General features: G+C 28.1%; 1 protein-coding gene across 3 annotated transcripts in view; it reads right to left on the bottom strand.

Annotated features, from left to right (window-relative positions):
- Positions 1–18,215, bottom strand: part of LOC136089414 (serine/threonine-protein kinase MRCK alpha-like) — an 83,809-nt gene extending 65,594 nt beyond the window's left edge. For all 3 annotated transcript variants that reach the window (XM_065815389.1, XM_065815390.1, XM_065815391.1), the window contains exon 1: positions 18,097–18,215. The gene's annotated coding sequence lies outside the window, so the exon portion shown is untranslated. The remainder of the gene's footprint in view (positions 1–18,096) is intronic.
- Between the last annotated feature and the right edge of the window lie 2,058 nt (positions 18,216–20,273).

Below are 20,273 nucleotides of genomic sequence, written 5' to 3'. Positions count from 1 at the left end.
TCTGTCAACTTGGGGGAAAGTTAATACAGATGTTCTTGTTAATTTAATGGATTTCTCTGAACTTTTTCAAGAAGGTTTAAATGTTAGAATGGGGCAAAACCCAACTAGTCTTGATTTTTTTGAACTCTATTTTCCAGTTGAACTTGTAACTTTATTAGTTGAAGAAACCAATCGGTATGCAAGGCAATTTTTTGCTGCCAATCCAGATAACTCTTCAATATGGGAGGAAACTAATGTTGCAGAAATTAAAACCTTAATTGCTGTTATTCTTTTAATGGGAATTATTTATAAACCTAAACTTAGTATGTATTGGTCAAAGGATGAATTGTATAATACTCCAATTTTTTCAGAAATTATCAATCGAAATCGTTTTAGTATGTTATTGAAGTTTTTTCATTTTAATAACAATGAAGATGAAAATTATGATGCAACTGATGATAACAGAGATCGTCTTTACAAAGTACGACCAGTCATAAACATTCTGCGTAACCGATTCAAAACTGTATATAATCTAGGAAAAAATCTCAGTGTTGATGAATCGCTTGTCCTTTATAAAGGTCGTTTACATTTCCGTCAATATATTAAAACCAAGCGTGCCCGTTTTGGTATAAAGTTATATGAACTAGCAACTTCAGAAGGAATAACACTAGACTTCCTTGTATACTGTGGGAAAGGAATGTTTGCTGATGATGATATAAATGACCAGATGCCTTCATCTGCAAGAATACCATCTGTGCTGATGGAACCCTTTATTGGTAAAGGCCACACTCTTTACACAGATAATTATTACACAAGTACAACACTCGCAAAGTATTTTCTTGATAACAAGACACATCTATGTGGCACAATTAGGTCAAATCGATTTAATTATTCAAAAGATATTCTTATTGAGGTTTTAAAAAAAGGAGATGCAGTTTTTTATAAAAATAATGATGCAAATAGTCAAATGCTGGCTTGCAAATTCCGTGCATCAAAAGATAAAGCTTCAGGTAAACAAAAAGTTGTCTACATGCTGTCAACATGTCACCAACCATTTATGAGAATTATTGAAAACACTCGTGGTTTGAATATTCAGAAACCTATTTGTGTAAAAGAATACAATAGCCACATGGGTGGTGTAGATCGTGTTGACCAACAACTCCAGAGCTTGAATCTGTTACGGAAAACTTACAAGTGGTATCGGAAACTAGCATTTAGGCTTATTTCTCAAGGTATTTTAAATAGCCATAAAATTTTTGTAAAGTACACTTGTCACAAGAGTACCACTTTCTTAGATTTTCTTCACGACACAATTAAGTTAACGTTTTTGTCTTCACCAAAGTTAAACAAAACACTTGTTCCTGATGATACTATACACCGGCTTACTGGACGTCACTTTCCAGGAACTAAACAGCCATCACACGATGCAACAGACAGACGCCCATCTAAATTATGCAGAGTTTGCTATGCACGAGGAATTTTTAACAACAATGGCAAACCACTAAAAACTGTACATGTATGCAAAACCTGCCCGGGTGAGCCAGGGCTGCATATTGATAGCTGCTTTGAAATTTATCACACAGTGCTGGATTTAGTGTAAAAATTAGTATATACACATATTTTTTTATTTGACATGTCTTAGTGATGTTACATTTTGATTTTGTTATTGTTATTTGTTCTTTTTTGAAGAAAGCATAAAAATTGAAATTTTAGACTAAAGTCTCACGAATCTAATAAATATAATAACTTAGGATAAATTGATGTTGAGGATTTGAAACTTTTCAGAATTACTTATTATATATGTCTGATTGTTGACTCCAAATTTGAAAATAATCTGTTAAAAATAAGATACATTTTTATTTGATTGATTTTACAATTAAAATATTTTTTATTTTTTAAAATCCGCTATTATTGATCATAAGACCTGATAAAACTTTTTTTTTTTTTTTTTTCATTTTATGAAAGATAAATTACTAAGTTAAAAAGGGGCCCATTTTTAAGGAAATTGAACATTTTTTAAACCTATAATATAATTGTGATGGTAGTTGGGTTAAAACATCACTTTTTGTCACGGTAATATAAGGTTGCCGAGCCCGGTAACGAAAGGGTTAAGAGATTTTTTTAAAAGTAATTATGTTGTATGTGTTGCTCAACATCGCTCGATAATTCAATTATATTTTGTACTTTAAAATATATAAAAAAATATTTATTTCTTAGATGCTGTTCTTTTAAATAACAAAGAGGCGACTAAGTCAGAAATATGCGAAGCAATTATGCTTCAACTTAAACATGCACCTCGAAGATCCCATGGTGGAGAATCGATTGTTCGCAAAGTTCCCACTGAAGAGTAAGCGTTGTGGGGATGCTTTTTAATAGTTATTGTTCAACTTTGCTTATTTAAGCAACTTAGAATATTTTTGAAAGAAAAAATCTTAAATATATTTTGTTATTTTTGCTTTTTCCAAATAGCTTTGTTATTACTAGTTAAAACAACCTTGGTTGGTTTTTTCGCACGACATGCAATAAAATAATAAAACAGCAAAAAATATAAGTTAAAAACCAACACAGTTGTGTTGGTTTTTATCTTGGACATTGTTTCGTGAATATTATATAGAATCATGATTTTTTGTTACGTCGAATCAACATTGTTCTATTACGTCGAAACGACGTCGTTTGTTTCGACGTCGGCATTTGTTACATTTTCGACGTCGTTTCGACGTTACCGTTTGACGCCGTATCAACGTCGATTAGACATCGATGTGCCGGCTGGGTACTTATAAAAAAAAGTTTTTGAAACAATCATGCATTTACATGTTTTACAAATTTTATTTTATTGCAGTGCTATGTTAATAGTAAAAAGTAGTTGCTATTAATGCTAACAATTTTAACTTTTTTATTTTCATTTTTGTGGATATTAATACAAAGATCACTTTGAAACATTTATATAAAAAATAACAAAAGCCTAATATTTGCCTTCTAAAATAAAGCAATGCATTGCTTTATTTCGGTAGATTTTAAAATAAAATCTTAACGCATATGCATTAAGTTTTTATTTTTAAAATCTTTGTGAAATGTAGCGCGTGTTCGGTCAGTCGAGAAACTGAAGGCCTAGCGTTCATTTTTTGTGTTTCCGAGAAACATTGAGTTTTAGATTTTAGTATGTAAAGACATTCTGTCAGAAAGTCCGACTAATTATTAAAATTTTTTCTAAAGTTCTACTTTTTTTAAGACCAGATTTAGTGAACACAACCCAAGTGGTTGACGTATACTTACTGATAATAAACAGAAAAACAAAATAAATTAGATATAAAGCATTTTGGTTTTCAGACGCGTTGGTTCTCGTTTTTGGCAAAAAAGACCCTGAAAACTGTTTTTTGCAAAACTGCTTAAAAAATAATTTTGGCAAAACAGCGCAGTAAGTTATTTTGTGCACAACAGCTTGAAAACGTTTTTTTCAAGGTCTCTTTTCCTTGCAGGCTTCTTTTACATTTTTTAACGAATAAAGTAGTAAGTCTATTTGATTTATAAATAATTCAAGTGTGTCTAATGCTATAAAAGCTTTAATTGTGTTCATTATTTAAAATAATTCTGAGTTTACTTTTGCATAAAACCTTTAAGTGTATTTTTTTAAAACTTATTTTTAGTTCGGAAAAAATAACTTAACCGCGTTTAGTGTAGAAAAGGTTATACAGTTTATTCCAGGTAACTTCGAAAACTGGATAACTCGAACTTTTGTTATCTCAAACTGTTTTCTATAGCGCCATGAAAGCAATAAGAGTGTTTTACTTAGCCTAAGTCAAACATTCGTTTATCTATATTTAATATAAATAAATTATCTATTGATAATTTATTTATATTAAATCCCTTAGTTACCAGGACTCTAAGCATTTGAATATTGAGATAAAATAAAAAAATAAAAAAATTATAAATAAGTAATTAACGGTGACATCAACGTTGTGTTATATTTCAATTACATCTACGTTTTTGAAACAAAAAATTAGTACATGTTATTCTAGATTATTTAGAGATAAGAAAAACCAATGTGTGAAATAAATTTGTTATAGCATGTTATATCAGTTATACTTTGAAAATCACAGATTAAAAAAAAAATTTCTTAAGAAACTTATTTTTTGCCGCACAATAACTAATAATTTCCACAATTTGCCATGTGTTTTCTTATATTTATTTGAGCTATATGATGCTTCAATCGAGTTTTAATTGATTGCTCGTCCCCTTAAATCCCCGTTCAGGTTTTATGTATGTTTTAACTTGGTTGCTATGGTACTAAATTTTGCATAGCAACAACTCATTTTTACATTAACGTTGCTTTAACAGTATTTTACTTGCGCTAAATACACAATATTGGGGGTATGTATTAAAATGAGATTCAGAATTCTTATGAGGTTAACTTTTTTTGGTTACTATGGATACCTTACTTTGCATAACATAGCAACAACATATTTTCGGTAGTTGTTAGTAATTTAATTACTAACACTGACAGTAATTTAATTACTTTTAATTTTAATTACTAACACTTGTAGTAACTTAATTACTAACAAGTATTAGTAGTCCAGGCGGCATATATATTATAACATTTTACTTTTAAATACAAAATACTTGTTACAATAATTATTTAGATATGGTTTTGTTAAACTTAGACATTCATAATTTTTTTCCAAAAAAACAATCTTAGTATTTCAAAACAAAATATTACTGAAGATATATTAAAATTTATTCAGCCAAAACTTGCTGATTTTAAAGACGTTGATTTTAGACATGGTGTTCAACGATTTGTTTACTTGTATAAACAAAAGTGGAAATCTGCAAACTATACTGTGAAAAATTTTGAAAAGAAGTTTGTGAACTGGCTTGATGAATATTTAATTGTCAGAAAAAAAGACAATGAACCAACTGCAAGTAGACGTGGTCGAAAACCAGTTGCATTTGATAATAGTTCTAATAAAACTAAAAAACGGCGTGTATCTTGTTTAATTGAATCTCATTCATCCAATGAATTATTTTTTGCTGCTAATAAAAAATTTAGAGATGAATCTGTTGTTATTGCTGCCAAGAATGTTTTAAATATATCAAATACAGATAAAGCAACTAAATATTCAGCAGACGAAGCACTGGCTTTAATAATTGATGCAAGTCTGACAAAAGCTTCCTATCAATTGATTAGAAGCGGAGCCTTGGAGAAAGAATATAATATCTACCCCGCTTACAATGATGTCAGAGATGCAAAATTGAAATGTTATCCTGCAAACATAACAGTGGAGGACTATTCAGCTTCAGTTCCTTTAAAAGATTTAATGACTCATACTTTGCAAAGAATCTGTGCAGTTCAGGAACTTGTGCTAAGGCACTTGATATTGAACGACAAAGCAATAAAAACAATGACACTAACGTGTAAGGCTGGTTTTGATGGTGCTACTGGCCAAAGCATTTTTAAACAAGTTTTATCAGAACCCGACATTAACAGAGATTTAAAGCGTGAAGAATCATTATTTATTACTTGTCTTGTCCCATTGGATTTGATTGCATTTAACAACAGCAACGAAAAGGTGCCTATTTGGAGAAATCAAAAGTCGTCCTCCACAGCCTATTGTAGACCCATAAGATTTGCATACAAAATGGAATCCAAGGAATCTGTGATTGAAGAAGATCAGTACATTAAAAGTGAGATAGAAAGCTTGGGTATGATTTTATTAGAGGTTTGCGGATCTTCTATTGAAGTGAATTGTATTATTGAAGTTACAATGATTGATGGGAAGGTTCAAACAATATTATCTGAAAAAAATAACTCATACCAATGCTGTTCAGTGTGTTGTGTCTCTCCAAAAAATATGAATAGTCTTGATATCCTTAATATAGATTATACTAACAGAGAGTTCAAATATGGTCTTTCCAGTCTTCATGCATGGATTCGATTTTTTGAGATGTTATTTCACATTGCATATAAAAAAGAAACAAGAAAGTGGCAAGCATGATCTAAAGAACACAAAGAAAAGGCATCTGTAGCTAAACAAAAGATTCAGACTGATTTTATGAACAAAATGGGACTTGTTGTTGATTTCCCTAAAAGTGGTGGTTCTGGAACAAGTAATGATGGCAATACCTCAAGGCGTGCTTTTGCAGCATATGAACAAACAGCTGAAATTCTGGGTATTGACCAAAACCTTATATTCAGATTTTACATTATCTTGGTAACGCTCTCTTCAGGATATGAAATAGACTGCTTAAAGTTCAAGGATTATTGTTTTGACACTTTTAGACTATATGTGTCCCTTTATCCATGGTATTACATGGCTCAATCAGTTCACAAAGTATTGATACATGGACATGACATAATTAAAAGCCTTACATTTCCAATCGGACTTATGTCAGAGGAAGCTCAAGAGGCTAGAAATAAAGACTTTAAATCTTATCGCGAAATTTTCAGCCGAAAAACATCCAGAAAAGCAACAAATACTGATCTTATCAATAGACTCCTAGTTTCCAGTGATCCTGTTATTTCATCAATGCGTAAATCAACATCACACCAAACAAATCATAAAGCATTTCCTTCAGATGTTTTACAATTACTTAAACAATCTTCAAACGATATTATTGTTTTATAATTTTTTGATGTAATTTAAAACTGATAACGTTTTCTTGCACTATTTTTTGCTTTTATTATTCCTAAAACATTATTTACCTAAATACTCAATTTTTATTCAATATAGGTGGGTCAAAAATCCGATAAGATATTCAAATATCAATTTACCACTTTTAACTAAGGAAAGTATCCGGTAACTAAAAAATTATCACTTTTGTAAGAAGTGTGATCTCATATTGGTACTCATGCCAAATTTAGTGAATATAGCACTTATAAAATATCTGCAGATAACAAAAGTAGGTTGTTGCTAAGCAAAATAAAGGTATCCATAGCAACGAAATAAAAAAATATTACCTTCATAAAAAGCGCAGACATCATATTAGTACTCATACTAATTTTAGTGAATATAGCTCTAATATTAAATTAGTTATGAATTTTGTCCAGTAAAAGTGCATTCTGGCCCACTGTGCAATGGATGATTATTATCCATTGTGATGGATGATCACAATGGATAATGATTATCCATTGTGATTATTATAAATTGTGATCATTCTTTAAAATTTAGATTTTTTCGGTTTTTAAATTACAATTTGAATAGCTTGAGTGTTTGCATGTGTGAACTCGACCAATTGGCTGTTAAAAGCGCATTTAACTTAGCCACAAAGCAGCAAATATTTTATGCTGTTAATAGTCTTCTTTATTAAAAAGATCCAGCTCTAAATAATTCTGCATTTTTTAAAACCAAGAAACCTCAAAAATAAGACAACAAGTTGTAGATATAACTAAGAAAAAATGAAAAAGATAAAGATATTTCCAATACCTTTGATTTCTAAATTTTTTTGCACATTATAACATCTAAGTAGTGTTTTGAGACACCATTGGTTAATAAGAATTTAAAATTTTATTTACATTGCAATAAACATTTGAACAAATAAACAAGTTGCAACACATTACTTTAAAATTATGCACAATAATTCAAAATCTTGATAAGCTATAGATAAATTTATAATCTCTGTTTTTTCTTACTATTTGTTTCATAAATTAGCATAACTTACTTAGTATAAGTTTCTTAGCACAAGTTTATAAAAACCAACTTAAAAACTTACTAGTAACTTTTAATTAATTAACCAATTATATTTCTAAAAACCCATAAAGGTTAAACTTAATTTAACTTCAACATACGGATAGTGTACACCGGGGCGAGTCTAGAATTTTTGCTGTTTGAGAAAGCTAACCCTCCTTAGCATGAAAAAATTACTAATTTTTTGCGTTCATATTTTTAAAACGCTAAAAGATTGTTCTATGAAGTTTAAAAATTACCGATGAATATTTATTTAGATGAGAATCGTAAAAAATATAATATATCAACTTGCTGCTCTCAGGTCTGGGGTAGTGTAGAGATAAGGAAAGGAGGGGTGAAGAGAATTTAGGGGTTAACTGTTCCCAGTATCAAATCATCAAAATTTGTTGCAAAACATTCTTGTTTGACAAATGTATAAACACATTTTAATGTTTGAAGCTTGCTCTATGTCGCGAGGTTAGCTATATCAAACATCAAAAAATGCTGGATCCGCCTCTGAATGTATTTTTTTTTTTATTCATCCAGCGTGCACGTTATTGAATCTTAATATTAATACTACAGAAACGCTTAGTGTTTAATGTCGTTTTATTAGTTATGCTTTGAAAGAACGCGTTCTCATAATGCACGCGGTCATTTGAGAAAAATCTCTTAAGCGAGTCGAAACTTTTTTCCTTATGAAATTTAATTATTAGTTTAGATATATTACATAAAGAATCATACTAAGATAAACAATCATTGTTAAAATCATATCATAATTAAAGTAAGTATATAAATAGTTGTATGTACATTTTTATCAGATAAAGTAGAAAGGATTTAAATTTTTATGAAGTTCCAAGGATTTTAAATAGAAATCAATTTTTTAAATCGTTTATATTTTGTTTGTTTTAGCTTTTCTTTTAGCAGTTTTATTATTTTATTTTTTAGAAGGAAAATAGGGGTATGGATATTATTTAAGGTTATACTAATGCTATTTCCATAAAATGGTTATTACTATTTTGAAATTTCTGTGATGCTTTTAACTATTTTTGTTCTTTTTTAGAAAATTTTGAAAAATTAAATTAAAATTTTGTGCCAACACTGACATGGCATGTCACATGTTATTGTATGTAAAGGTTAAATTTTATTATGAGGATTACAGTTCTTATGAAAAAAATAAAGGCAAGGAGTATTGTTTGTAAATATATACTTTGTTTACTTTGAATCTTTTAAAATTTTCTCGCTTCATTTTTAAAATTTTTGTTTGTACACGTTTATTGTTTGCATTTATGCTTTTTTGATTTGTATGTGTATGTGGTAATAAGTGCTTTATAGTTGTTTTATCAATGTGTTTTTATAAAAATGTAAAGTGTTTTTTATTGTTTGTGTATGTGTTAATATGTGTTATATAATTGTTTTTAAAAATGTGTTTATATATGTATATAAGGTATATATTTAACCTTATATACATATTTAAACACATTTATTGTGTTTAATGTTGATGCATATGTTTATATTATGTTGCTTCAAAGTGCTGTGACTTTGTAAACGTGTAGAGTAAGATTTGTCAACTTTGCCAGCAAAGTGATGTACTTATAACAGAGGGTTAGACGTTAGTGTTTAGTGTCAAAAAATACAAAATAATGAATTTTAATAAGATTTTGCTTAGTGTTGTTACTTATGTTCTGTTATATATGAATGTTATCTTACTAAAGTTATGTTATATACATATTATATTAACTTATGGTGTGTGCTATTGTTGTGTTGTTGCTGTGATGTTTTTTTATTATCTTTTGAGTTGATAGACATTTGGCTTATCTTCATGTTGATGTCTATTGTTAAAAATGGGAAATAGGTAATTTTATTGAAAATCGCTGCTTTTAATCATTCACTAAAAGCCAATACAAATTATTTTGCCATATATACAATTTGTTTTATCTCAATTTGATTTTTTGTATTTAGTGCTGTTTACTACATGATTTTGCTATAAATATTTTGGAATCATGATGTTCCAGCATAAATAATTTTGTAAAAGCTAACCTGAAATAATAATATTTTACAACTACTACTCTGGTTAATCACAACAGCTTTTCTTTATAAGGTGCATTGATTTTCATTTTTTGTATGTAATGTTTTCGTATTTATCTACTTATTTATTACATTTTTTATTTTAGATTTATCGGATAATGTATTAATGTGGTATAGAAGAACGAAATACTGTAAAGTTTTGTGAATTTTTGAACAAAACGTTTACTAAAATTTTTTTTGAAGAAATAATTTTTAAGTTTGGAACAAAGAGTTTACAACATTTTTTTTTAATTTTTCTTTGTTAGCAGTGTGTTTATTATTAGAATTGCATGTTTTTAATAATTTTTCCTATTATTACTTGCTAGGCTAATTGTTTTTCAAACATCTGCTAACTGATATATATATTTTTTTAAAGTCATAAGATAATTATATAATTTATTTTAAATGACAGTCTGTTATATATAAAAATTTGTGTGTGCTATTTAGAGTAGAAAAAAAATTATAAAGGAAAGATCGCAATCTTCAGGACTCGCTTTAAATTTTTTGTTACTACTTTCAATTAAAAGTGAAGTTTAAATGGATGATTTTAGGCTAGAAGCAGATATTAGTTTAGAAAATGAAAATATTAATAGGCAAGTTGTTTGGGGCATAAATGAAAGAGATAGACTTAGACAAGATGAAATTAATAAAGAGCAAAATGCTGCTCGGCAAAAAGCAAATAATTCGAATACAAAAGAATGCATTGTATAGCAAGAAGTAATACTATTCCAGATTATAATTATTTAGGAGAAATGAATTATATTTGTCAGCATTGTGGTGCTAAGAAATTTCCTGATGAAACACAATTTTTATGCTTCTATAATGGAAAGGTAGTTTTGTCGCAACCTTCATCATTTCCGCAAGATTTAGATTTATTTAAAGGAAACTATGCAGATAGAAATGCCAATCTGAATTTTTTTAAATGTATTAGAAATTATAATGCCTGTCTTTCTTTTGCTTCATTTGAAGCTAACGTAGTTCAACCTATGAATCATGGTCCGCCATGTTTTAGAATATGTCGTCATGTTTTTTTTCGTTTTGGTAATTTGCAAACTATTATTAGTGAAGAAAACCCATTTGCTCTTGCATTTAAAAACATGGCTGAAGTGGAAGATGAAGAAATTCGTTGAGCAGCTCTAGAAGGTCGCTCAGTGTCAGTTGTAAAAATGTCTTTACTTGAAGGGCAAGATAGACATCGCTATAATCTCCCTTCACATAATGAAGTTGAAGTTGTATTTGTTGGTGAAGATGGTGCACCACCTGCTTCCAGGAAGTTGTTATTTACCCAAGAGGTCATCCTTTTAAAACTATATTAAGTATGTCTACCAACTTAGACCCTATGTTTTCTCCTCTATTTTTCCCGAGGGGTGATGCTGGTTGGCATAATCAATTGGTTCACATCCCTGAACGTGCTATATTGGTTAGAAAACATGTTACATTATCTCTGTATTACAGTTATAAACTTTCAGTTTGACAATTTTTTTCTTCACTCTTTTATGGCAAAAAACTGTTTCAGCAATATGCTGTTGATGCATATGTTAAAATTGAAGGCCAGCGCCTTGTCAGAAATAATTAAAACAGACTGAGACTGAAAGACTGAAGACTGAGAGACTAAGACTGAAACAGACTGAGAGACTGAGACTGAATCAGAAATAATTAAAACAAACTGAGAAGCGAGCAGTATGATGTCTTACAGGAACATGTAAACAACCTTGGAAATGATTATAATGTTAGACCAAGGCGTGTTGTAGTTTTGCCATCAACTTATGTAGGAAGTCCTAGAGGTTAAAAAAAAAACTTTGAAGATGCTATGGCTATAATTAAAAAGTATGATAAACCAGATCTTTTTATAACTTTCACTTGCAACCCAAAATGGCGCGAGATATCTTAAAATTTATATCCAGGTCTGAAAGCAAATGATAGACCAGACTTGGTTATTCGATTATTTAAACTCAAATTAAATAACCTTCTCAATGACATTTTTAAGCATGGTGTATTAGGGAAAGTTGTAACACATGTCCAGGTTATTACGTTTCAAAAGTGTGGTTTGCCACATATTAAAAGGTACCAATGTAGATAACCGTTGGGTGGTACCTTACAATCCATGGTTATCAAAGAAATATCAAGCTCACATTAATTTTGAAGCTTGCATGTCTGTTAAGGCTGTTAAATATTTGTGCAAGTATATACACAAGGGTCACGACTGAGCCAATAATTTAATAAATGAACAAATTAATCATGATGAAGTAAACACTTTTTTAGATTGTCGTTATGTAAGTGTGTCTGAAGCATTTTGGTGAATTTTCGAGTATCCAATAAGTCATATGTCACACACTATTATATGCCTTAAAGTTTAGAGAAAGGGTAAAACAAATGGCTTTAGATTGTGCAGCTCAACGTGATATGCACCTAACGGCACGGTTTAAGTTAAATACTGAAAATGAAAGAGCACATTCGTATGTAGACATTCCTTATCACTTTATATTTATGATAAACATTGTATATGGAAGGTTAGACAAAAGGGTGGTGATAAGGTGATAGTAAGAATGTATAAAGTTAATCCAACGGGAGAATTGTTTTTTCTTAGACTGTTACTTTTGCAAGACCCTTAATATTGACCAAATTTTGTTTCACATTGTTGTAGGAAAACAATCTTTATACTTATGTAGATACCGAAAAAATTAAAAAGGTCTCAAACATAACTCATTTTCACAAAAAACTGGATAACCGATCTTTGTCTTCTAAGGTACAGATATTAAAATTTAAAGTTTGTTTTAGTTTATAGTTTTGGTTTAGTTTATAGTTAATTTTAGTTTACTTTTTGTTAGTTTTAGCTTCAGTTATCTTTTTTCTTACTTTAAACAACTTTATGGAAGAAATGAGGGGACTAGGTAAAAAAAATATTAATTATACATTTGTTTATATGTAAATATTATTTTATCAATTATTCTGAGGTACATTTTCTGTCTTTAGTATTTGGTAGTAGCATAACTGGTAGGGCTGTGTTTTAAATTTTATATATTTTTTATGGAGAAATATGTGCAATAGTGAAAGAATTATTTAATATAAATATGACATTTTTAGACTGTTTGCATTTAACTCATATTTTTATTAAAATTAAATTTTTCACAAGTTTAACCCTTTTTAATTTACTTTCTTTTTATTTTTATTATTTTTAGCCTCTTCATTCTGTGAAAATGTTGAGGTCCCGCTTTTTTTTTTGATTAAAAAAAATTGTAAATATTTTTAATTTTTATTATATTTGAGCAATACCAAAGATATCGCTCCCAACACCCAGGGCCTCTATCAGAGAGGTCCTTCAATAAGTGGCGAAGTAATGGTGGTCTGGATGAGCCATCCTTTAAACCGAAGGCTCATCCATACCGGGGTGTTGGGAGACACCGAAGAAAAACAGCAACCAAAAGGTTGTAAATGTCTTTTACCAGTAAAGATATTTATAACTTTTTTGTTGCCGCTTTATCTTCGGTGATTTTTTTTTTGATTTTGCAATTTTTTTTTTTAACTTGTAACTTTTTTTTATAATATATTGTTGTATATTTGGTTTGTTTTTGTCTTTTTTAATTAAAATTTTATTTGTTTTTCACCAATTAAACTTAAATATAGTTAAATTGATTCATTACCCAATCATCATAATATTATGCTACATTCTATTATTAAAAATAATTAATTAGTAGATTAGTTTATTGAACTCACTGCTTTTAAAATTTACTACAAGTCAAGAGAATATATTTAGCTATATAAATGCATTTATTTATATCTCAATTTGATTTTTTAGCTTTAATGTTTTTAATTTGGCTCCTTAAAGCATTTGTTATTTTGCTTTTTAATTAAAATATTTTAAATCTATTGTAATGTCTTTTAAATTTAACTAAAGTTCACTAAAAGCCAACGTAAAATAACGTCATAAAACAACACCGACAAGCTGCATCATGACAGCAGTTCAAGTATTACAACTGAATAACGAAAAGCAGGTAAAATGTTTTCCAGTTTCTTTTTTGTTTTTTTTTTGTTTTTTTTTTTCTTTTATGTCTACTTGTCTGTTACAATTTTTAATTTAGGTTTGTCATATGACGCATTAATGCAATTTAAAAGATCAAAGTTTACATATTTTTTACAATTTGTTATACACATGTTTGATTGTAAATTAAGTTTTTTTTGTTTGAAACGTATTTTTACTAAATTGCTTAGTTATTTATAATAAATTTATTTAGTTGAGTGCATTTAACGTTTTAAAGACAATTTCCTTTTTTAAAGAAACATGTATCAAGAGGATACCAAAAAATTAATAACTCATGTATAATTTACGTTCACTTTATATTAATCTTATTAATTAAAGTTCATGTTATAAAAAATATAACAAGAATTTAGCTTTAATTTTTCGTCAATTTAAAGCACAAAGAAGTGCTATTATTTTGTGTCAGTAACTAAAAACGTATTGTGTTGAACTTGGTAATGTCTAGGAAAATGGTTCTGCCATACACTGATATGACCTATGTCAGTTGTAAATTACTCAAATAACGTTAATCATTCGGTAAATTAATTTATTTCAATTTTACAGATGGTTTAATTTTTTAATTTGAAGGCGTTTTTCTTAAAGGGCATTAGTTAAGGTTTCGCAACTATATATTGTTGAAAACAGCTATTAGAAATTAAGTAACAGACCGACCGTAACCCGTATTACGGGTTGCTTTCTGCTATTTGTAATATTAGTGCATAACAAAGTTTTCATTTGTTATAAAAAAAAAGTATTGTTTTAATTATATTCGTTATTTTTTCCAAAAAAGTTGTGTTTATACGACATTTTTTTACAATTAATTATTCTGACGTTGAAGTAAATAGTTAGGGATCAAAAAGTAGGCATTCGAGAGTGCGTAAAGAAGTTTTGTCATAACGATTTGTTTGCCGTAGACCTCAGTCCCTTCTACAAAATAAAAAATAAGCATATTGTTTTTGAGATTGAAGTTACTCATCTTAAACTTAAGCATCCGGTTTTAATATGTTCTGAATTCCAAAGCAGCGTAAAAAAACATTAATTTCATATCTTTTCACTGATTAACAAGCATCATAGCGCTCAATCAGTTTCACTCGAGGAGAATTAAATTCCAACATAAAACGTTTTTTTTTTAGGTGAGTTTCCTCTGATCCGTTTTTTCACGGGAATGGGATAAGAAAGCGAGAAATAATCACGTGAACATGCTAAATTTTACTTCGGAAAATTAAAACTTATACTACGCATGCACTTGTGATTATTTTTCCCTTTCCTTTTCCGTTCCCGTGGAAAAAACAAATGAGTGGAAACTCACCGTTAAACTACGAAAACAATAGAATTATGTTTATAGCAACAATTTAATGCCCATTCTATTTTATTTTACGACGTAAAAATGTAGCAATTGTTTTTTTGTGGTTTCAAGAAATAGTGATTAACTCTAAGTTAATTGGTGTCTATTGTTGACCTTGTAATATCCTGATTTTTATGTTTTTACTTTTTTACCTTTCAACCTAAATGAATGCTGAAAAATTATGTCCACCGCTCGCATTAAACTTTTTTAAAAAAGTTAAAAACCTTTTACTAAAAATAATCAAAACATAATATTTTTAATTTTCTTATATACTCAGTCAGTAACAAATGAAATTAACATTTTATTTAAATTTTTTTTAAAAATGTCTCCATAACTATAGCACAATTTTTTATTACCGTATAAAAACAAATGATAACAAAGTTTGATGAGTTTGTATTTGTCCTGTAACCTTAACTAAAATAAACAAAAGTTAAATAAAAAATAGAGGAAAAAAGGAAATCGTACACCGATGTATTGACGAACTCGTAATATAACGTATAAACTCGCATGCAAATGTTTATTCATTTGTTGACCCCTGGTAGTGCCGCCAAAAGTAAATATTAAAACCTATTTATTGTCTATGAAAGCCTGTTACATGTCTTCTTTATTTCAAAAGTCGTCACTCTTATCTAATATTATTAAGTATTCTTTATATATATATTAAGTTTCCAGTTATTTTATTTAAACTATATTTATTATTTGTTTTTTAAGTTTTTTTTTCATACTTTATTTAATTAACAAAAATACTTTTTTTATCCGTTTTTTTTTCTTTTCTTTTTGTTATTGGGAGGACACGGAAAAATATGGTTAACTTTAAATTAAAACCATAAAAATCTTTTGTTTCAAAATTTTTTAACGTATGTATTATAACTAGCATATTAACTTTTTTTTAAGGCGGTCTTGATATGTTGTTTTGCAAGAGATCGAATTTGCACAGTTTTTTTCTTTTGTTAGCTTATCAGTTTTCTTGATCTTATTGTCACCTTTTGTCACCTTATTGGTCACTATAATTTTTTTTCATTTTTTACCACTCCACTTATTCTACAAAAAACTCTTTTAGCTATGCCTTAAAAATATCTAAAAATGCACTCTTCTGAATGGTTGTGGAGATTCGTATATTTCGGATCTGTTTCAACGTCATTACTTTTGCACCACTGGAAAATCTATTACAATAGTGAGAAACAATTAGATTGCGGCAAAAGAGGTATCAAAGTTTGTGCTTTTTTATAAGTGGCAAATATCTTTTTTGGAGACATCCTTTGATATAGAGATTTGCAGGAAATGGTTTTTAAATGATAAAACAAGTAGACTTCATACCGCAGCTGTAAGTTGCTTGCCGCACAAGAAACATGGATAAAGTTGTTTCTCGCAAAATATATTTTAATTCCTTATTTACTAGTTTATCTATGTTCTCATTGTAAAGGTGTTGATCAGGAATGTGTAAAAAATTCGCCTTGCAATATGTTTTGTTGCTTTCAATTAAATTTGCACAATAAATTCCTTTAATATTTTATTTAAGCTTTGCTGTTGTGCATTTTTCTTATGTAATTATTTTCATCATTTTTTGACTATTTTTGGACATACGTGAACCACGTGAACTCTAGAATTTTTTAGCAAGATCTCTCTGTGAGAAGTTTCTTGTTCCTAAACTGACAATCAACTTAACCTTTGTAGATTTATGGAAAGTTTTCTTTCCTTTACTTCGATGCTTTGACTAGAATTAAAATTGATTATTTTATCCATGACCGTAGATTGCTGCTGTGGCGCAGAGGTTAGAGTCCTGGCTCAGAACCAAGAGATTGGACGCTGACTCTAGCCCAATTAGCGATGTTGGTAAGGAAAGAGACGTGAACTTTTTGGTTAAATGCTCCTCCGTGTTGCTCTATGATGAGTCCAATAGGTCTTCTAGGAGTACTTTACAAATCAAAAAAAATACAAAAAGATGTTTTTTTATTTGTTTAGTAACCATGCGGCACGAAATCTGTCTAAACGACACCATAACTAAAAAATGGAAATTTTGAAAACTTCTGTAGGTTTTACGATTAGTTTTTTGTTTGAAAATCAAAGAATCGCGACATTTCGTTATTCTTTAATTTTTAAAGAAAGAGTTTATAAAAATAACTGAAGACTTGATAATAACTTTTATTTTAAAAAAAGTTTAAAATGAAAAGCCTTTATCATTGTTTTAGGCCAATTTTATTTTAAAGACCGGATTTCTCCGTCTTCACCCAATAATTTATTTCTGCACTAAAAGCAAAAAAAAAATAAAAATAAAAAAATAAAAAAATAAGAAAATCAAATAAAAAACAAATATAAAATGCTTTTTCACAGTTTCTTTATGACAATGTTGGATTAAGTTAAAACTTATAACAATTATAAACAATTTAAAATAAACAAAGCTTTACTTGAAAAAATAAAACTGACAGATAATAGCGATAGAAAATTCAATCGTAAAAATACGGGTGAATAAAAAAAAAGCAATTGCTTTTACTTAGCGTTTTTGAAGTAATTGTTCAGCTTTTATTAATTAATAATTAATTGTTTATGCTTTTATTAATAAGTAATTGTTTATGCACATCAAGTAAAGCAATTTACTCCAAAAACGCTGAGTAATTGGTCAGCTTTACGAGAATAAAAACTGGAGCAAAATTGCTGAAATTTTAATTTACATAAAGTTGACCATTTACTAAGTAAAAGCATTTGCTTTTTTTTTATTCACCTGGCCGAATAATCAAATAGTTTCAAATAGTATTATGTATATTGGCTTAGTTTAATTTTTTTATTTCTTTGAGACGGTCGTGGAATTGCTCCGTTTTTAAATAAAATTTTATTTAAAAACGTTTTGAGAATTTAAAATATTATTAGTTTTTATGATGTTTTATAAAAAACAACAACACAAATTTACAGATGAATTTATAAAGAATTTATGAATTATGAATTATGAAAATTATGAGAATTTAAGAACTGTGAAAATAAATTTACAGAGAATTTATGTTTTTTAAAAAACAACAACACAAAATAACAAAAAAACTTACAAGTTATTTTCTTATGATAGAAAAATTCAATTATTGTTGAAATTTATGCGCTTCTTTTCTCATTCAAGCTTTACGAATTTTTACTAAAAGACAAAGGCATTGAATTATCGTGGCGTTGACACGTCGAGCTTTAATTTGATTGGTGAACTAAGTTTTTCATCAAGGGTCATCCATAAACTACGCAAGGTTAAACTTATTTAAAAAAATAGAAGAAGGAGATCATTTTGCGCGGCAATTTTTACGAGTTACTTATATACTTGATTTAATTAAAGCCTCTGCGAAGCAAAACTTGTGATCTTTTTTGTTTTGAATATTAGTTAAATTTAGCGTCGCGTACTTTAACAAAAAAATCATGTGATTTAAACTAGCTCATTTCCTAATACCTCAAGACTGTTTAAACATACCTCAAGACTGTTAAAAGCATAAGAATAGGACCCGAATCCCGCATAAACTTCTAAAAATAAAGTTATGCTGAAATATAAATATTTCAATGATATCTTATCTCAGATTTTAACTAACGATTAGTTTAACTATATAACGAAAACCTAAAATTCCAAAATAAGTTCAATAAAAACATCATATATAAATAATCACCTCGTGATTTTAAAATGATGATAGATTTCAATTTTTTTTTTTTTATGAAACTTGAAAAAGAAAATATAAAACTTAGGAAAAACTAGAGAATTTCTTACAAATTTCAAATTCCACTTCAAAAAAAGAAAAAACTTTTGCAAGTTTCATATAACGTAAATTAACGAAACTATGATGAAGTTTTATTTTTTCTAAAATTTTGTTAAAAAACTTAAGTTTTTTAATAAAATATACAAAAGAACATTAAATGATTTTTACATTTAAAGTTTTCTATAACGATGCTTGATAAAGCTCATTTTTATTTTATATTAGTTTAACTTAAGTTAAAACTACATTTATTTACTTATATTCTGGAAGCTAATTCGCTAAATTTTTTTTTTTTTTTGCGTAACTTTGGCATAATTTTGGCATAAGTTTAAATTTGTGAAATTCGTATTCACGAAACTTGCGCATTTGCGTTTAACAAAACTTATGTTTTTCCATATGTTCATCGCTAAAAAATTGGTATTCACATAACTTTTTAAAACCTCGCTCAGCTCAATTTAAGCAAGAAAAGTTAGGTTAGCTATGAGCTGCTTTACTTGTGTGTAACGTTAAAATAATAAAAATGGTGTAGCATTATTATGATTCGTATATAACTAAATTTTCAGATCGAAATAGAATTGTTTTATAATATATACATATCTATATAAGTTGTATATATTATAATAAAAATAGCAGTAAACATAGATACAAACACAAATACAAATGCGTCATTATAACTTAACACCTTATGAACTTAATAAGGTCCTAACAATAAAGAGGATATATTATTATAAATTATAGTAAAATAACATCGCATGATATAATATCATAATAATTTGTTATATTTTGTATAGAATTATCAATTTATTTTGTTATAAAAGTAATATAGCAGCATGATTTAGGATCTTAATATATTTACGTTATATGCATTATGTTGTGATATTATTAAATACGGATATACATCTTAAAAGCAACCATTAAGGTGTTATATTGATAAATAAGTTAAACTTAATGTATTTAGTTTAATATAATAATATGTAATATACTATAAATAATATGTAATATACTACAAGTAAAATATTATAGTATATTACATATTATTTAGAGCATAAAATATATATTATATTTTTTAATAGATGTTATATTATTGTAATACAGTTATGATTTTGGTAACATATATTATTACAGAGTTATTATATTAACCAAAAACAACTATATCTTTATACATATTAATAAAACCCTGTATATATTTAAAAAAAAAAACTATATTATTATAAATACTCCATTTCATAGTCTTTTGTTAAATGGTATATATCTCATTAAGTATAACGATCATAGTTCATTTAGTTGTTTTAATAGCTTTTTTTAGTTTTAGTTAAAATGGAGATTTAGTTAAATTGGTCAAGATCAAACTTAGCTTTGTGCTCAGCATGTTGCTTTAAATGGTTACTCTGATGTAGAATGTGTTCGAAAACTTTGTTTGTCGAAAAATACATAGAGATATTGGCAACCACATTAACAATGATTTATCACCAATCACATTGAGAAGCAACCCATATTCT

This window comes from Hydra vulgaris, chromosome 13 (assembly GCF_038396675.1).
Source record: "Hydra vulgaris chromosome 13, alternate assembly HydraT2T_AEP".
In the NCBI taxonomy this organism is placed as follows: Eukaryota; Metazoa; Cnidaria; class Hydrozoa; order Anthoathecata; family Hydridae; genus Hydra; species Hydra vulgaris.
This window is presented reverse-complemented; position numbering and strand designations above follow the sequence as displayed.